The following is a 21,291-nucleotide window of genomic DNA, read 5'->3' as shown; positions in this document are numbered from 1 at the left end:
TGTGAAACTTGGTTAGCAAGTTAATACTATTTAGAGCTTGTCTGATCTCTAACTTTTTTTAAAAAAACTAAAATAATTAAAAGTTTCAAAAAGTAAATTTTTTTTAATTCATGTTTCTTTTTTATTTTATTTATTATAAAATTTATGTTTTTTATAAAAAAAAATTAAGCAATTCATTTACTTTTCTGAAAAAAATATTTAATTTAAATTATATTCTTTACTGTAATTTTAATTCAAAGAGTTAAGTAAATAGTTAACTAATTTTACTAACAACACAAAACAGCAATTTATTACTAAACAATTTTGCATCTTTAGTCTAACGGTACAAAAAATCTCATGCGTCAAACAAGCTCTTATTTCATGATTTATGCTTGAAAAATCATTTAACTTTATATATGGATTTTATTTTATAGTGCAGTAACTTTATTTCTCATGTAGTGTATTGATTTGGGTTTTAAAATTGACATTATTTGATATAATTATAAATCTAATTACATATTTTATAAATAACAAATATAACTTAAGACTTGCGTACACCTATAAAAGAAAAAGAAAATAACAACAGAGCTACGACCTCACAATCAAAAGGGTGTTTTCCAAAGGCACCATTCCAAAAAATATATTTTCTAAAGACACCCTTCAACTCAAAAAAAAAATTCACATTTCATAAAAATAGAATATATACATATGTATAGTTTTAAAAAACATATTGGTTTTTTTTTTCAACTTTCAAAGAACAAGAACCGATTTAAATATTATACTACCCGTAGGTTGAACACAAATAACACAAAGCAAATCAAGAAATTTTTTATTTTTTTATTATATGAAAATAACAAAATTCCAACATCCAATTGAATGACATGTTAAAAACTGGAGATTAAAAATTGAAGATTAAACTTTTTTATATATATCCATTGACAATTGGAGATTAAAAATTGTATACTCCTAAAATACAAACACGCAATAAAATCAAACAACCACAAAAATCATTAAACATGGAAATAAAAAATCCACATCATGATCATCCGATCCTTCTAAATCGAATCCTTAGTGACTTCATACCTTTAAGGTTTTCAAACAATGATGTGGACCAAAATCAATTTAAATTCTCATGCTTACAATATTTATTTTGAGACTCCAAATGAACTTTTAGGGTTACTGAAGCTGAATGAAACGTGTTTGACCGAGGTAGAGAGGTGTTGGTGCATGTCTTTCACGTATTGGCAGTTTGGAATTGAGCAAAAAAGGTGGCGTGTGGTGTTTACATATTTATTTGGATCCTAAAAATCTACATAGAAAACAACAGGTTCTTAAGTGGTAATTGTATCTCTGATTTCTAGTTTTTTGTAGAGTTGATTTCAAGTGGATTTGTGACTCGATTTGGTTAGGATTTCGATGGATATTTGATGTTTCTCAACTAAAAAATACAGAAATTTTAAGGGGTAAAACTTTGACTTTTAAGTGTAATGTCTGCTAGATATCTATGATTGTGGGTTTATTACAGCAAGTAGAGGAGATCAACTTTGATCTATGTTTTTGGTCTGAACAATAATAAAAGAAAACTTGTTGGATAGTGGCGTGATCATGAAGGAGAAAAGGCATGGAGCTTTTGGGTTCTATTTCTAGTTTAATTGGCAGAGGTAGTATGGAGAGATGAGCAAATGGTCGATGATAGTTTGGTGAAAGGATAGAAGAAAAAGAATAAGATGGGCATTCTTTTTTTTTTTTTTTTTTTTCGTTAGTTTTTCTACTCTGATTTCTCTCTTTATTTCTTTTCTTTGCATGTCTCTTTGTGTATTCTTCCATGTAATTCTTCTCTTGATTGCTAGGTCTATTTACAGGCCTTCTCTACTTATATTTCCACTCATTTTAATCATTCACCTCTTTATATATTATCTTTTTATCTATCTATTCTTTTATCTCTTTATCTCTTTATCTCAAAATTGTTTTGTAGAGGGACCCTACTCTTGTTATTTATTTTCGTCCTTATTTTTTGTTCTTTGTCGTTTTACTTCCTAATTTTTATTTATTTATTTTTATTAATTTTTTAATACAAGGTCAAAAATTGATTATGATAGTTTTTAAAACTTTATTATTCATCACTTAATGTAAACAAGATGTGTGCAATAAATCTTTCAAGATTCTAACACTGCCATCTTATTTCGATGCATTTTTAAACTAAGTTAACAAGCTTAAGAAATTTGATTCAAATATCTCTACTGAATATAAGGTCTAGAAAATGAGTAGAAACTAAGAAGAAAAAAAAACCTTAAAATAAAGAGGTTACGCTGAAAATCTAGGTGAAAAAGAGTGTCAAAAAAATTTGTTTAGAACACTCTTCTTTCAGCCCCCTTTTATAGTGGATTTTGAAAATAAAATTGGTATGAAATTAAATATGATAATTACTAGAATAATTTTTTTTCATTGTCGGTCTTAATTACCTACTATAAAACAATATTATACTTGATAATTTTGGCTTTAAATATGATGTTTTTTTAACTGAAAAAATTGTTGAAGTTTAAAAGAAGAAGATTAACTTATCATACTCTTCATTATTTATTGGCTAAACAAACTATTGGGCTAATAAAAGAAACTTCTTCAAGGATAAAAGAATTATAAATCTAAGCCCAAAATAACTTGATAAACAATAAATTATTTGTAGTTAAAAAAAATATTATATAAAAAACTCAAACCCAAGTTGAGAACCAACCCAAAACCTGAGTATGAGCCGAGCTATATACATAGGCTTTAGTCCTCAACCTAATTTGTTTAGGTCCTCTAATCTCTAAAAATTTAGGTGTTATTTGTATTAAATTTTAATTATGTACCAATCAACTATATAAACAATATAAAAATCATTTTTTTTTCCAATGTGTATAGAGTTTTGAATGATTTTGAGTTTCTTCAAAATATATCAACTAATAATTATTTAAGATCAAATTTCCATTCACTTGTAATTTTTAATTTTTTTAAATAATTTATATTAAATAATAAATTTTAATAAAGTTTTAACTCAAAAAATAAATATAACTGTAAATATATCCACTAAATATGTTTTTTAAAAAATATTGAACAGAAAATTCTTTAGTCCCTCTTTATGCTTTCAAGTATTTTTCAAGGATGGAGAGGAAAGGAAGAAGAAGAGAAAATGGTTCGCTTTGACGTATATGAATTGGGTTTGTTAACTTAGTTAGTTGGACATCACATCAAGCATTAAATTCTAAGCATTCAATTTTCGCACACTCTTTTTCATATTTTTTCCAAGGATAATTCTCACTCTCGTAGTTAACAAGTCATGACCATACATGCAATATGGAAATTAATTATTTCTATGCTTTATTTTACTATATAGTTCTTCGTAGCATTTCTAGTTTAATCTCTTACTAGAAGTCAACCTCCATTTCTTCTCTTAATTAATCACCAACCCCTTGAAAAACAAAAATCTTGATGTTGGGTCTTCGAACACCATCCTTATCACGAGTCCACACAACACCTACCTATATAGAAAATTTTGGTTATGTTGTGTTAGGGTTACAAAAAACAGAATTCCAATTGATTCTGAAATTCTTTTATTCTTGTTTTTAAGTAGATCGCTAATTAAGTAGTAATAAGTAATTATGAAATAAAATAATTTGTATGGTACATGATAGGTAAGATGTCACACCAATGGCTAAGAGAAAGGAGAGAAATCGCAATGTTTGTATTTACCCCAAATTAATGTTCATGGTAGGTAAGCAACTTTAAAGACAATCGAGACTATCATAATTCAACTGGCATTTAGTGAACGTTAGGTGTACGCATGAATTGCTCTTTAATTGCCTTAATAAAATAAGATTGAATAAAACACATGACTTCACAAAAGTTTAGGTAAATGGTCCTTTCATCTCATTTATTAATTTGGCACAACAGAATTTGGGGTTTTTCTTTTTCAAATAATGGCTTGGCTTATCATTTCTGTACGTAACCGTTATTTTCTATCATTTATTAATTTGGTTCAAATTTAATGATCATTATTGCCTATATTGTTATGTATTTTCTATTATATAGCTCAGAATCTTTGGGGCTGCCGGGGGGGGGGGGAATCACATGTTATCGCAGAGGAATGATTGGCTACTTCTGGGGGAAAAAATCAGACGTTATAAAGTGCGACTCATTGTAATAACTATTTTTAATTTTATTTGAATGGAAAGAAGCATTGAATTAAATTAAGAAGAAATCTAAGAGGTGCGCAAAATTTACTATGCAATCGATCCATTGTGTGCCAAGACTCGGCGCATTTTGGGTTGCAACAGTGCATCAATTTTAATTTTTTAAATTATTTTCTAATTTTTTCATTGAATTTCTTTCTCAAATTGGTAATTTGATATTGCATTCAATTGGGGTTCGGCTTAAAGATTTGTTTTGATATGAATTTTATGAGATTGTTGTTGCTACCCAATTTTTTGACCCATGTTTTTTATATATTTTTAAAAAAATCCAAAAATAGAGAAAAACAAAGAAAATCCAAAAAATATGTTTTTTAATATATTTTCGTCATTTTAGCATTTTCAACGTCGTTTAAAAAGAATTTAATTTCTCAAAAGATTTTCAAACGCGTTCGACTTTTCACGCGTCGTTTTTAAAATCATTGATTTTCCTCATCGAGTCGACGTTGATATTGCTCGTTTTCAAAAAAATACAAAAAAACAAGAAAAATCAAATTTTACAAAAAAGAAAGTTAAGGGACCAATTTTGAAAACTTGGCAATATTTTTTGCCTATAAATACTGGTTTCCAACACTTACAAAGGGGGGGGCAATTTTTGATACATGAGGGCAATTTTGAAATTTGAGGGAGAGGCAGCTGAAACCCTAAAAGCTTAGCTTTTTCTCTCCCTCACCGAAAGGCAGCCGCTAGCCTCCCCCCCCTGAATTTTTTTTCCATCTTCCTCTTCCCCGGCTGGCTTGCCAACAGCCACAGCCTTTTTCCCATCTCCTCGTCATCTCTCTTTTGGCCATTTTCATTTTTCTCAAGGCAACCGCCCCCTACCCTTGACATTTTTTTTTTTTTCTTCTTTCGAAACCAGCCAAACAGCCCCTGCCCCAAACAGCCGCTCATTTTTTTTCTCTTCTTCCCTTTGAGCCCAAACTTCCCCCCGGATTATTTTTCTTCTACACACCGGTCGTCCCTGCCATTTTTTCAGACTCTCCCCAGCACGCCGGAGCCACCACCACTGGACCTTCCACCTCTGCCTCTCCCCCCACAGCCGCCGGTCACCAGAACTCTCTCCCTCTCGGCCGCTCCTTCTTCCCTCAGCAACAGCACCAGCACCAGCAGAGACACCCACCGAAGCCAGCCACCGCCAGATTCGTCCGCCGTCTTCATCCAGCTCCTCCTCCACCACAGAGCAGCCCCCATCATCTTCTCAGACCACCACGGATCTGCCCCTAGGCAGCACCGAAGGCATCCCCTTTCTGCAGCAACCTCGCCGCCACCGATCTGTCCATTCCTCCGCCTCAACGCCGCCAGCAACTTCGCCCATCTCCCGCAACAACTCCAGGGGCCACGGGCTGCAGAAGACAAAGCCATAGCAAACCGACCCACCTGAAACAGAAAAGGGAAGGGGCAGAGAAACGGAGTGGATCTAAAAAACCGAAGCCGATTTCAAAGACAATGAAATAAAAAACTAAAATCAATTGTTTGTTGTGGCTTTGGTTATTTTTCAGGTCATCCCCGGTAGAAAAACGAAGAGGGGAGGAAGCCACCCAACCCCCTGCTCCACGTTCTTTCTTCTGGGCGGCGCGTGAACCCACGCACCGCCAGTGGCGGCGGTGCGTGAGGTCCACGCGCCGCCACTGTTCAGATGACACCCAGGGCTGTGCAACACTGTTCCCGAGGATTTCCTTTTTCCTTTTTGTAATTTCTAGATGCTGTGTGTATTTAGATTTTATTGTATTTGATTTGTTTTGAATTTTTGTTATTTGTTCTATTGTATAAATGTAATGTAAAAGAAAAAAAGAAAAGAAAAGAAAAGAAGAAAAATAAATAATAAAAAGAAGGTTGTGTGTGTGTGTTTGTTTTTTTTATTATGTTATAAAAATAAAAATACAAAAAGAATTATTTGTTAATTTAAATATGGTTAAATATCTCAAGGACAAATAAAATCAAGTTGTATTTTCCATGAAAATATGAGGACAAGTTTCTACATATATTCGGGGATTTAATAACTGATTTATTCAAGCCTAAGAATTTAATTAATATTTTAAATTTTTCAAATCACATCAGAACACGAAGCAGCTTATCTCAGGTAGGGCGTGTTAGGGGTGCTAATACCTTCCCTAACCACAATCAGTCCCTTACCCATGATCTCTGACAAGACCAGTACATCAGGTTTCCTAGTAGCCCTTAATAAATTACTAGGTGGCGACTCCCACGAACAAATTCAAAGCAAACGCTACAACGAGAAAAATCGCCAGCCGATGCCGCGCGCCAGGATTTTTTTTTTTTTTTTTTTGGGTGCGACAGGATGGCGACTCCACTGGGGAAGGTATTGTTTTCAACTTTATCGGACTAAGCTTTGTGTTTTGATGTGTTTAAGTTTTTTTTTTTTTTTTGTACTTTGTTTTATTTTATTTGTGTTTTATTCATGCATTGTATATAATTCTCTCATGCATCACAAGTTTTAATTTTTGTTAAGCACACACCTGCTTTAAGTTAGGTGGGGGACTAGCAGCTTACCTTATGACTTGAGTCAAGGTTGAAGTTTGTGTAAACCCCAACTCTTCGTTGAGTGCTTAGACTGGTAATAGTTGGACACGTGCCAACCAATTACCTGCTGGGCCCCTATATTGCCTTTACGAGGGCAATCACTGGGACAACAAGAGACCCCTTGTAGAGACCAAGTAGCAAACCTACCCTGTCTCACGTAAAATGAATAGAACCTGCCTGTAGGATGTATGCTCCATAAATATTTGTTTTGCATCCGAGCAAACCCTTCTTGAAGCATTGGCCGTCACTCTGAAAATTTTCATTGGAGAGTTTGGGCAAAAATCATGATTCTTGTTCCATCATACAAGAGTTACGATCATATTGTCACCCCCTCGAAGGGCGAGTTCATCATATAGATTACATATTCATACATTTATCATGCATGTACCGGGTTGAAAGGTAGGTCCTCCGCACAAGCTGTGCTGCACGTGATTAAAAAAAAGATGATGGGAGCAAAGAAAGATGTCAGATAGAGGCTCATTACCAGATTGAGGTTGGGAGCATCAAAGATGAAGTAGCTAGACTCAGATTTGCTTGAACAAGTGTTGAGCATCAAATGGAAAGAGAATGATTGTACAGTCTTCTGTGGGAACACTGCTGTCCACGTTCATTTGAAGATGTATCTCTCCTTTTCAGTCATGAACAACAATGCCTTCAGTCATCAACTAATGACAACTTTGATTCCTGTCATCTAATGGAACCAAACGACTACTAGCCTCCTGTACATGGTGCATTAGCCTGCTTTGAAGTTACCCTGATTATGAGCTCAATTCCAGCTCAGCAGCACAAGATGGTCTGATAAACCATGATTAAACACTAAACTTTAATGAGGCAGAGCTCTCTCTACAAAAATCCATTTATGGCTGTGCAAATTGGGAATGCAAGAGGGGATTTATAAGTTGCAAATATTTCTCTCATCAGTTTCAGCACGAAAACCTCTTAGTAGGTTGAAGAGCCAGACCTTGTCCGAAAAATATGAGCAGACATCAAACTTCATCGTAGCAGAGCTCTCTCGGCAGGACTCTGTTTATGGATCCGCAAGTGGGAAATCCAAGAAAGAACATAGTAGTCTCAGATCATCTATGATTTTCCTCTAGACAGTGTCAGTACTAAAACGCAAAAGTAGAGAGAAGAGACATGCCTAGACTGAAAAACATGAAGAATACTGAAACTTCAACAGAGCAGGACTTCCTCTATTGGTGCTTGTTTGCTGCACCGTTCGAGAGGAATCAAAGAAGAAATAGAGGAGATTCATGTCCATCATTTTCTCCCATAAAAGAGATAAGACATGATTCCACACGTCGGTGGTGGCGATACTACAAGTTTCTGGGCGCTGCCAAGATTACCAAGCTGTTGGAAAGTTTTCTAACAATCCGCAGCCAACCACAACAACATTGGAAGATTGAAATGATGTTGTAAGGATTTGCCGAAGAATTGAACAAGCTATGAAGAGAGGAAAGATTGAAGGATCTGCCATGGATTCCAGAACAATGATGAGAGGTGAATCAGGAGATGACTTTGACGGTGTGAAACCTTAATTATGTGGTCTAGCCAAGTCTCACGGTAGCATCAATTGCTCAAATGTCTTTGCCAAGATTGACATTCCTCTACCACTTAAGTTTGTCGACCAGCATCTGCCAGATTCCAGAATTTTGCTTGACTCCGACAAATCCCATGCAACCACCAATTTCTCGGTGGTATAATATAGATAAGAGATGTGATGTCATGGTGGGGTCCTCAACCATTTCAAGTGAACAGTTCAAGAATTGCAAGAATTGAGTCTGAAAGTTGGTGAGCAAGAGACAAGTGGAGTCGGTGAAGGAAGGTGTCATTGGCTATATTGTCCCCCGAACATCTTCAGAATGACATGTTGATCGAAAGCGCTTGGCAAAACGCAAATATTGCCAGAAAAGCTGATTCAAGAATGGTGATGAACAGTCAATCATATTGTTTTGGAATTCTGCATTTTGTTTTAGGATCACATCTCATCCTTCAACAAAACATGTTTTTGATTTGTCTCTTTGTTGTTTTGAAATCAACAGATGTTTGACATTTTATTTTGATAAAATATTTTGATCAAACTCCAACATGCGATAAAGGATAATCAATCCGGAAGATTAAAAGTGTTTTGATTACAAAAAAATGACTTGATGCTTGTTGAAATGACATGAGGTGACTAAACAATTTTGAACTCATACCTCCTGAAACTGAACCACACATCATATAGCTATGTTTTAACAGTATGCATAATGACATGTAGTGGATTCGGTAGTTATGGACTCGTGAATCATGATTCTTACAAGTCCCAATCATTACACTGGATGAGGTCAAAATTTATCGGTTTTAACTGACCTTGCTTGAAATGAGAAAAGGCCATCTTTGATATCCCTTCACTTTCTAAAAATTATATCCCTTGTAGTCCCATTTTGAGCCTGGTGAAATATTTTCTTTCAAAAGGAAACCCTGACTAGGATCACGCCTCACACTGGGGGCAAACGAGAGATATTTTGAAGACATTGATGCAATTAATGGATAAAGGGGAAGGCTTAGAACAAAAGTCTAATGATTGAGAGAGAGCTAGAAGAAGACACATAGACTGGGGGCATATAAGAAAGTTTTGAGGAAGGCTATGAGAAAAAAAAAGAGAACGAAAAAAAGGGAAGTTGAAATTGCCTTCACTTAAATACAAGTCAAAGGTAAAGGAAGGAGAACGCCTATCAAGTCTATGAAGAGCAAAAGAAATTTTAATCAAGGAAAGGCACAACAAAAGTCAATACCAGAAAAAAGACTAAGCTATAAACGTGACTTTTGGTGTCCATTATAAAGCCTCTGATGTTATCAGATGATTAAGGTTGGTTATTCATCAAGGAAATGTGGATTTGCATTATGACTTATGTTAAGAAAAGTCTAAACTTTGAGGTTAACAAGGTTATATGTTGTTTCCTCTACAAAGACAACAATAGAAAAGAGTTGATGAATAGTTGATGTTGATCCTAGGTCTTTGAAACCCCTCAAACACCTTTTTGAGCCTTTGAAATTCTTTTCTTTCATAGCCATGAACCATAGCCTGCATTACGTGCTTTTAAAAGCCCTTTTTAATCAAGTAAGCAATTTTGAACCGATAAAATGGCGCTCTCAAAACTTAAAGAGCTTTTCCATAAGGGTCGTGACTTCATGAATTAAGCTACTGGTTATTATGCATGCTGATAAAATAAATGCTAAGAAAAGAAACAACTTTTCTTGATAAAGCCTGAGCATCTTGTTTTTTGAAATTCACAAAAAATGTCACCTCATCACAGACCATCAAATGATATACCCAATATCAAGGATTCGAATTGATACAAAGAACCATGGAAAAAGCCATTTTAATCCTACAACGGGTCGATTTCTGTTTTCAAAATACAAGACAATCAAAGGACGGTGTATTTCGAATAACGTGTGTTGGGTCTTTGATCAAAAAGCTTGATTTTCAAAAGATTTCCAAAAAAAGGACATCTCTGATTTCATTTCAACAAACTAGACTTTGAATAGACATGATCTTTGAAATATGAGAGTTGATTCCAGAGCAAGGAAGAATATCAAACACAGAAGAACATTGATTGAGTATGCAAAATCGTTGATAGAAATGACATTGAAGTCCTCGACACTCCTTGAAAAGTTGAGCAGCTGGGGGCAATACAGTGGACCTTAAGAAGGAAAACAAACAGTATCCAGATCAACTGGGGGCAAAGAAAGAATCACATGATGAGTCATCAAAGTCCATCAAAGTCATTCCTGGCATTCACAAAAGCCATTTGGTTGTAAACAGAAGAATGAGCATGTTCAGATCAACTAGGGGCAATGTTGTTCAAAGACAATCCATGATTTAGTGAACTTCAGCAGCAATTGATGAGCAACGCTGCACTTGAAGGATATTTTCATATCTCCATCTTGGGTCACCCTCTGAAACATGGCTATGACTCCTGACAGATGTTATCGGGGTGAGTGCATTTGAATGAACATCGAACATATGCACACCACCAAGACTGACTGTGGAACAATGATGCACTTGAAGGACAATCTCATATTGTCATCCTTTGAAACATGGTTATCGACATACGTTACCACGCAACTGCATTGAATGAATGTCAGAAAGGCACCCACCCGAAGACTGACTGTGTGGGACAATTTGTTTTGAAGCCAGATGAGCACTTCACCCGCATGAGTATGGGTGATAGAAGTAGCATCATTGATGAGGCCGAGGCATTTCTTTTCACAATCTGATTAGAAGAGTTGAAAGGAGTCTATGAGAAGAGCACTGAGCATACAACCATGAGCCTTTGTACTGCAAGCTATGAGATGCATGATTGGATGACTGAATGAGTTCCAAGAAGGCTGATGATAGCATGTACTTAAAGAGTACTGTTTCAAATAGAGGCAAGTTCATGACTGATTATCAATCTTGATTGGGTATTGGCATGAGGCACACAATCAGTCAGAGGATAATTCTCAGAAGAAGCCAGGAGAGAAAATCCTTCATGATGAATCAAGCAGTACCACACTTGGGGGCAAGGGTCAAGCTTGATGAACGATGCAAGCAGTAATTGTCGAAGACAGCCCGGGTTGGGCACTACATTTACAGCTGAGTGGATGGCTTGCACATGAATGAGCCAATGCATCGAAAGAGCAAGGAAAGCTTTGGAATGAAAACAAAGGCACCCTATGACGATGGAGCATCAAAGAGGGGGGGACCTATATTTCAAATCAGGTAAGGATGCATGCATATCATCTAACCTAAAAAAAAAAAAAAAAAAAAAAAAAAAAAAAAAAAAAAATTTTGCACATATTTTTGAATTGTTACAGGAAAATCCTTAAGGAGGTCCAGCAAGATGGTGGAAAAAAGAAAGAAGCATGGTGGTGATGATAATAAAGAATCGGTTTTGATCATGGAATAAAAAGGACGATGGGATGAACCCTACTATTAGGAAAATCCCAAAGAAATGAAAAGATCAACCTTGCAATCGGGAAGCCTCGAGTTTTCAACCCTTGCAGTCAGGAAACACCGAGTTTTCAAATCCTATGATCGGGACTTATCAGGAAGCACCAAGTTTTCCAGCCCTTCTTCTGTCATCCCCTCAGGACTTCGCCAGGTAAGTCCTATTTTTCACACTTGTCATATCACATTTTTTCCATCTGGGTAGGTCGCCCATCATAATAAGACCGTTCATCATATTTTTTCCATCCGGGTAGGTCACCCATGACAATGAGACCGCAGTTTTCCACATTTTTTCCATCTGGGTAGGTCACCCATTACAATGAGATCGCATTTCATATTCTTTCTATTTGGGTAGGTCGCCCATCACAACGAGACCACTTCATCATATTTTTTCCATTTGGGTAGGTCACCCATTACAATGAGACCACACTTCATATTTTTTCCACGTGGGTAGGTCACCCATTACAATGAGACCGCACTTCACAGCATTTTTCTAGGGTTCGTCACCCGTACAATGAGACCAGCATCTTTCTAGGGTTCGTCACCCGTACAATGAGACCACCATTTTTCTAGGGTTCGTCACCCGTACAATGAGACCAGCATCTTTCTAGGGTTCGTCACCCGTACAATGAGACTAGCACTTGTCTAGGGTTCGTCACCCGTATAATGAGACCAGCAGCACTAGGGTTCGTCACCCGTACAATGAGACCAGCACCAGGGTTCGTCACCCATACAATGAGACCAGCGCCAGGGTTCGTCACCCGTACAATGAGACCAGCTTATTTCTAGGGTTCGTCACCCGTACAATGAGACCAGCTTTTTTCTAGGGTTCGTCACCCGTACAATGAGACCATTTTTTACACATTCTTTTGTTTTGGTTAAATGAGGTCGCCAGATGGGATCTCATGTAGCTTTGGTTAAAGGGAATCGCCAGATGGGATTTCAGGTTAACCGAGTTACACAGTTTAGTTCCAGCAGAATGAGGTCGCCAGATGGGATCTCATGTAGCTTTGGTTAAAGGGAATCGCCAGATGGGATTTCAGGTTAACCGAGTTACACAGTTTAGTTCCAGTTGAATGAGGTCGCCAGATGGGATCTCATGTAGCTTTGGTTAAAGGGAATCGCCATATGGGATCTCATGTAGCTTTGGTTAAAGGGAATCGCCAGATGGGATTTCAGGTTAACCGAGTTACACAATATTTTAGTTCCAGTTGAATGAGGTCGCCAGATGGGATCTCATGTAGCTTTGGTTAAAGGGAATCGCCAGATGGGATTTCAGGTTAACCGAGTTACGCAATATTTTCGTTCCAGTTGAATGAGGTCGCCAGATGGGATCTCAGGTAAACCCAATGTGTGGGCAGGTCGCCCGTGAAAATAGACTATTGGGAGAGTGTGGGCCGGTCGCCCGTGAAAATAGACTAGGGTGAGTATGTGTGGGCAGGTCGCCCGTGAAAATAGATCAGTGTGAGTGTGTGGGCAGGTCGCCCAAGATAATGAAATCATTTTTCCTTTTGTTTTCTTTACAAAGCTTACTATGCAAAATTTTGAGGATTTTCGCTTCGTAAGCATTGTAAAGAGGGGGCATCTGTTGCTACCCAATTTTTGACCCATGTTTTTTATATATTTTTAAAAAATCCAAAAATAGAGAAAAACAAAGAAAATCCAAAAAATATGTTTTTTAATATATTTTCGTCATTTTAGCATTTTCAACGTCGTTTAAAAAGAATTTAATTTCTCAAAAGATTTTCAAACGCGTTTCGACTTTTCACGCGTCGTTTTAAAATCATTGATTTTCCTCATCGAGTCGACGTTGATATTGCTCGTTTTTCAAAAAAATACAAAAAAACAAGAAAAATCAAATTTTTACAAAAAGAAAGTTAAGGGACCAATTTTGAAAACTTGGCAATATTTTTTGCCTATAAATACTGGTTTCCAACACTTACAAAGGGGGGGGGCAATTTTTTGATACATGAGGGCAATTTTGAAATTTGAGGGAGAGGCAGCTGAAACCCTAAAAGCTTAGCTTTTTCTCTCCCTCACCGAAAGGCAGCCGCTAGCCTCCCCCCCCTGAATTTTTTTTCCCATCTTCCTCTTCCCCGGCTGGCTTGCCAACAGCCACAGCCTTTTTCCCATCTCCTCGTCATCTCTCTTTTGGCCATTTTCATTTTTTCTCAAGGCAACCGCCCCCTACCCTTGGACATTTTTTTTTTTTTCTTCTTTCGAAACCAGCCAAACAGCCCCTGCCCCCAAACAGCCGCTCATTTTTTTTCTTCTTCTTCCCTTTGAGCCCAAACTTCCCCCCGGATTATTTTTCTTCTACACACCGGTCGTCCCTGCCATTTTTTCAGACTCTCCCCAGCACGCCGGAGCCACCACCACTGGACCTTCCACCTCTGCCTCTCCCCCCACAGCCGCCGGTCACCAGAACTCTCTCCCTCTCGGCCGCTCCTTCTTCCCTCAGCAACAGCACCAGCACCAGCAGAGACACCCACCGAAGCCAGCCACCGCCAGATTCGTCCGCCGTCTTCATCCAGCTCCTCCTCCACCACAGAGCAGCCCCCATCATCTTCTCAGACCACCACGGATCTGCCCCTAGGCAGCACCGAAGGCATCCCCTTTCTGCAGCAACCTCGCCGCCACCGATCTGTCCATTCCTCCGCCTCAACGCCGCCAGCAACTTCGCCCATCTCCGCAACAACTCCAGGGGCCACGGGCTGCAGAAGACAAAGCCATAGCAAACCGACCCACCTGAAACAGAAAAGGGAAGGGGCAGAGAAAACGGAGTGGATCTAAAAACCGAAGCCGATTTCAAAAGACAATGAAATAAAAAACTAAAATCAATTGTTTGTTGTGGCTTTGGTTATTTTTCAGGTCATCCCCGGTAGAAAAACGAAGAGGGGAGGAAGCCACCCAACCCCCTGCTCCACGTTCTTTCTTCTGGGCGGCGCGTGAACCCACGCACCGCCAGTGGCGGCGGTGCGTGAGGTCCACGCGCCGCCACTGTTCAGATGACACCCAGGGCTGTGCAACACTGTTCCCGAGGATTTCCTTTTTCCTTTTTGTAATTTCTAGATGCTGTGTGTATTTAGATTTTATTGTATTTGATTTGTTTTGAATTTTTTGTTATTTGTTCTATTGTATAAATGTAATGTAAAAGAAAAAAAAGAAAAGAAAAGAAAAGAAGAAAAATAAATAATAAAAAGAAGGTTGTGTGTGTGTGTGTTTGTTTTTTTTTATTATGTTATAAAAATAAAAATACAAAAAGAATTATTTGTTAATTTAAATATGGTTAAATATCTCAAGGACAAATAAAATCAAGTTGTATTTTCCATGAAAATATGAGGACAAGTTTCTACATATATTCGGGGATTTAATAACTGATTTATTCAAGCCTAAGAATTTAATTAATATTTTAAATTTTCAAATCACATCAGAACACGAAGCAGCTTATCTCAGGTAGGGCGTGTTAGGGGTGCTAATACCTTCCCTAACCACAATCAGTCCCTTACCCATGATCTCTGACAAGACCAGTACATCAGGTTTCCTAGTAGCCCTTAATAAATTACTAGGTGGCGACTCCCACGAACAAATTCAAAGCAAACGCTACAACGAGAAAAATCGCCAGCCGATGCCGCGCGCCAGGATTTTTTTTTTTTTTTTTTGGGTGCGACAATTGTTATTGTTGGTGTACATGTGTGGTATAGCGGTGATTATCTTTAAAGATTGAGATAGTTATTAATGATATAGGTGTAAATAACAAGAAATTATTGTCCTTTATCAGTAAAAAGAAGAATACGAGTCATCATTTAGTATTTTGGTTATTAAAAACATTAACTGATCTCAGAATTTGGAAAATGAAGCTGATTGCGTAAAGAGAATACATTATCACATCTAATAAACATTACATGAGGTAAGTTGCACTGTTTATTTATTTGATATTAACGAAGGAAAAGTTGTTTTTTCTAACCGTTGGTCTGTCTAAGATTGAATAAAAAATTTTATTAGTAAGGAAATTCTTATCTTATCAAATTAAAAACTTAACTGTTCTAATTCTAACAAAAACAAATTAAATTGTCTTTTTATTTAATATTAGGAATATATCTTACATATAAATTCATAATCCCTCATATTAATAAAACAATTTATTTTTTTTGATATTTTTGAAATGTAGGTCAAAATCCTTTGGAAATTTACAAATTTATTGTAAAATCAATGCAATTTTTTTTAAAACATGTCAAAGTATTTTAGATTTTTTTTTTAAAAAAAAAATGCTTAAATAACTTTAGGATTTAATTTTAGCTATATACAAGAAGAAGAAAAAGAAGAAAATGTTGTTTAATTCTTTTTATTTTTCAGGTTTTGTTTGACAAACACTTATATTTTCTTTATAATAAAACTATTAAAAATAAACTTAAAAAATATTTGTCAAACACATTTTTAAAACCTTTTAAGATGTTTGTCATTTTGTTTTTCATCATTTACAGGTATCTTAATCCGCTCAATGGCATATTAATGACTAATGTTTAAAAGAATTTAAATATATAATTTTATTTAAAAAATTAATTGAATTTAATTGAGAGAATTTCAAATACGTTGAATAAGTTACTAAGTTTTGTTTTTTTTTTTTTTTTTTTTTTTTTTTAACTTCCGACACCGAACCAATATATATATATATATATATATATATATATATATATATATATATATATATATATATATATATAAGGGGCAGCAACTAATTTTGTGCTCGTGTGTCCCAGCCTCCCAGGCATATGCAATGCATTGTTCATCTAGTGGCTGGCAACAATAAGCCTTGCTTGAAAAAGTTAAAAAATGCTGCCATTAATTCGTCAGGTCCCTCGCATTGAAAATTTCTTGTCTCAACCTTTTAAGTGTTTATTGTGTGCATTCAATTATCATTTGCACTAAACAATAGAGCTATTTATTGAACAAATATAATTTAGATCATAATTATAATAATATAATAAAAGCAATACCTTTGAAATCAAACATGTTCAATTATTTAAACTAAGGAAAATTACGTGTTTTCATGTAATATTATCATTAGTGATGGTATAATATAGAAACTTGTAACAAGACTACGAGAAAAGGAAATTCTCATAAAAAAAATTAAATATCAAACACTTGATTGCAAAATTATTTAAATTTCTGTTGAAAATCTCATTGAAAAAATATTTAAAATTCTATTTAAAAAAAAACCTATAAAATCATTTAAATATCAAACATAAAAATGTGATTTAACACCTCGAATGGGAAATTATTTTTTGTGCAAACTTTGCTCCACAGCTAGTTATTAATTATTAACAAAAAATTAAAGGAGGTGGTGCTTTTACTGTGCAATACCTTACAAAATATATTACTTTTCAAAATATATTAATTATTAACAAAAATTAAAGAAGAGTTTGTTTTGGTATTGTGATAGTAATTACTTTTCAAAATATATTTTACTTAAAAATATATCAAAATAATAATTTTTTATTTTGACATCAACACATCAAAATGATCTAAACACAAAAAATAAAAAATAATTTAAAACAAAAAAAAAATTCTAATTTTTTTCAAAAGAAACTTTTGCAAAAAACAAGGAGTACTTTAACCATAAAGCAAGACCACCACTATAATTTTTAGATTTATTGACGGAATTTTCTATCAGTATATATACTCATAATCCGCCGGTATGAAATTTACCAGTGGATTTATGGCTGGTAATTCATCGTAAAAACTCTCGTAGGTGATTTGTGGTTTGTCGGTGGGTCCATCAATAATAATTTTACAGATGAATTTATTGACGAACAAAGTATGCTAAAAAAAAAACTTTACCGGCTTCATTCTATCAGCATTTTCATTGTTGAATATAACATATCACCAACAAAAAAACCATATGCCATTCCAACAAAAAAACCATATACCATTCCATTGGTGTTTTTTGTATTTGTCGATGAATCTGACATATAACAGTCAAACAAACCATCTGTTATTACATGTTGAATATATTCCGCCAAGACGGCCTCTAAGATGTATGGAGGTCTAAAATTCTACCAAACTGCCACCTCCTTCCAACTTGAAAGCTCTCTTTCTTTTGCATATTTTTTTGGCTTTCTTTTGCGCCTCATATAAAAAATCATGCAACCTATATGATACAAATTAATTATTTATTAGTAAATGAATAATAAAATTGAATAAAATAATTAAAAAAATTTATCTTGATTTCAATCTTACTTGGTTGTAGCATAATTTTCCCAAATCCTTCTGGTAATAGAGTTGTCAGCTTTATCCATTTCAAAATTTTCCTTGCAATTAAAATTTTTACAAGAAAATTTTAATTAATATCAATAAACTAACCAAATTAATATAAAAAATATTTAAGTTAATACCAACTTTAAACCTTCTGAACCATGCATCAATCACATGTTTTCATTCATGATGTTTAGAAACCTAGCTCCATTGAAACAATGGAATTTCAATAGACTATTTCATCGCCGATGTTATGATTTTGGCAGCCTCAATGTTTATAAACTTGAAATTGAGAATGTTGCTTAAAATTAATTTTTTTTAAATTATTAACATGTTATTATAAAGAGAAGACAAACTTACATTAAAAGGTTACTCTTTTACTAAGTCTAGTATTTCTAGGTAAATGGATCCTATTGTGAAAGGAGTTCGCTTGATGTGGTGGCATCGCACTCGACGAGCTAATATCAAGCGTGGATGCATGTGTCTTAGCTACCTATTCTTGGTCAGCACCTAATGATTTATGGTCATTAGAAGTCCTACTAGAAGAACTAGTAATGATTCTGTTTATACGACGTGCTATTAACTTTTCCTTTAACATCTACACAAATTAAAGGATTAAGGTATCGTAAACCATTCCTATTTAAAAACAATTCAGCAACACCTATCTTATACAAGAGATTACCTAAAATTTTAAAACCTGTAAATGCATAGCAAATTAAATTGGATTGCGACAAACCAAATGATTTTATTTCAATCTATGTCAATTGAATAATTTCAATTATGTTAATTTAACCAAATTTCCAATTAACTTTGCTACACCATTTGAAAAATGATCATAAGAGGTTAATATAAACATACGAAAGAATCTATAGTATCAATATTTTACATTAAAAACTATTCATTTATCCTAATATTATATATGAATTTACTGACTCAGTCTGTAAAAATAGCACATCATCGTACTTGTTTTTTTTTTTTTTTTATTCTTTCTTTTTCCACTGTAATCCTCTCAACATATACTAATGAAATATTTTTGTCAGTGTTTACCGATGGATATGGTGATGACATATTTAGTGAGAAAAATTCTCCGCAATATATCGACAAAAAAATTATATCGGTGTGTCCATTTGTATTTGTTAATTTTTTGGTAGTGTACGATAAATAATGAACTCAAACAATGTTTATTCTGAAATATTTTTCCTGAAAAATCAACTTGTTTCTAACCAACCAAATTTTCATACTATGCCTGAGGCTAACATTAGAATTGTAGTGCTATTGAAAGCTTTGAAATTTCCCTTTTACAAGTGAAGATCATGTATGTAAAAGTTATCAATAGTTCAAGGTCTGCACCATTGGATGTTCAATTATTTCATAAAACAATTCCACAATTTCCAAACAACTTAACATTGCATGAAAAAATGATCTACAGTTTTTACAGCAAAGAAGAAATGTTGCCATGTTTTTTTTTTTTTAAGACGCCATAATTGATTGTGACCTCCAAAAATTGAAAATTCATAAGCTATCTAAAGATGGAAACAAGTTTAATAAACTTAATTAATAAAACGATGTTCCCTAGTTTTTTCCAATTAAAGTTAATTAGGAGTTTGTGAATAGTAAGCATTGGAGATCTAGATATTTCACGAAGAATTGTGATGCATTGTATAACAAAGATAAAACGACTAGAGAGATTTATAGAAAGTTCTCATGTTTTTATTAAATCTGAATAATAATAAAAATCTCAATTGTTTATATAGGAGTCTTAAAAACCGACCTAAATAGAAAACATAAAATTAATAGAAAACAAATAATTAAAATCTGAAAATATGTAGGAAAATAATTAAACTAGCCAAAACAACAATTTCTAAGCTTAATTCTGAGAGATCTAACATTTGATAAATGATGAAGTAACTTCCCTTAAAGAAAACAATATCGGAAATCTCATGAATAAATTGGAGCTCGATGTAAAAGTCAAATATTTTCCTATCGTGGTTTTAAATAAAGCTATCCGTTTAGATATTTCCTTCGATCGTTTTTGTCTATTAATTTAATCCATAAATCTTGAGATAATTTTTCCTGACTTGCAAATCCGATGATATCAACGGTCACACAAATTAAAGGGAAAGGTACTCCATTTTCAATTTTGAGTATTGACTGAGTTGGGAATCAATTTCCAATTCCCCTGAAAAGAAGACATGGCAGAATATAATGCGATCTAAATCTATACGAAAAGGACTAGATTGAAAAATAAATAAAAAAGAACTATTATATACATATATATAGAAGTAGTTGATGCTTGATAGGCCAACTATAGACTGCCACTCATAGAAATAATTAAATCGGTTGAGGAAATAAGCTGGCATTGAAATCACATGAAGGGGTGGGTTGGGAGACTTGAAGACGATGATGATAAAAATTAATTTATCATTTATTGTCAGTTAGGTTTATTAACGAAATGGTCTAATAAATGCCATAAAGAGGCTCCTGCGGTACCATAAATCTCATCATTTGACCAAGTGTGGGTGGACGCAGTTTTCAAACATTTAGGACACAACCATTTTTTCTTTTCCACATCGCTATCCCTTTTATTGTCTATCAGGAGTGGGTGGGGCGAGACTTGATATGGTTTCTTTGTGGAGCTCACAAAATTAAGTATGCATGGATACAAGTCACAACATTAATATATTAATGGCTCCCCCCCATTAATTATCATCTCCTCTATTTAACCTAAAAAATCCCTCCGTGCCGCCTCTTAATTATATTGGTTGAATCATATTCTTGCCGTGTTTTCAAATCACTACATATATATACATATATATATATATATATATATATATAAAATAATACAAAAACACTATTTAAATATATTTTCAAATAAAAAATATTTTAAATTATAATCACTAATACATTAAAAATCTATTTATATCCAACGAACATATCACAAAACAAAAAATCATCAATGATGGATTTATGACATCATACTTGGGATCATAACAATTAGGATTTAGGATCATCTTCGAAAGGAATTGGGTCGAGCAGATGGTAGGCAAGTGGGGGAGGATAATCGGTATCAAAACCCTACTCAGAAGAACAAGTAACTAAGAATCAACCGACAAACAAACTAAAATCAAAACAAGAAACTAAAAACAAAAGAGTTAATTACCACCGAACTTTGGTGTAGTAATGAACGAGGTTAGCCTTTCCCTCTCGATGACACCAATCATCAACGTGTGGAGGAGATACACCAGCCTCGTATCTGTTTCCCAACCATCGTCCAACTGGACTTCCCCTTGTTAATCTACTCGTCAGCAACCATGA

This window comes from Populus alba, chromosome 5 (genome assembly GCF_005239225.2).
Source record: "Populus alba chromosome 5, ASM523922v2, whole genome shotgun sequence".
NCBI classification, from domain to species: Eukaryota; Viridiplantae; Streptophyta; class Magnoliopsida; order Malpighiales; family Salicaceae; genus Populus; species Populus alba.
The sequence above is the reverse complement of the archived record's forward strand: the minus strand, read 5'-3'. Positions refer to the sequence as shown.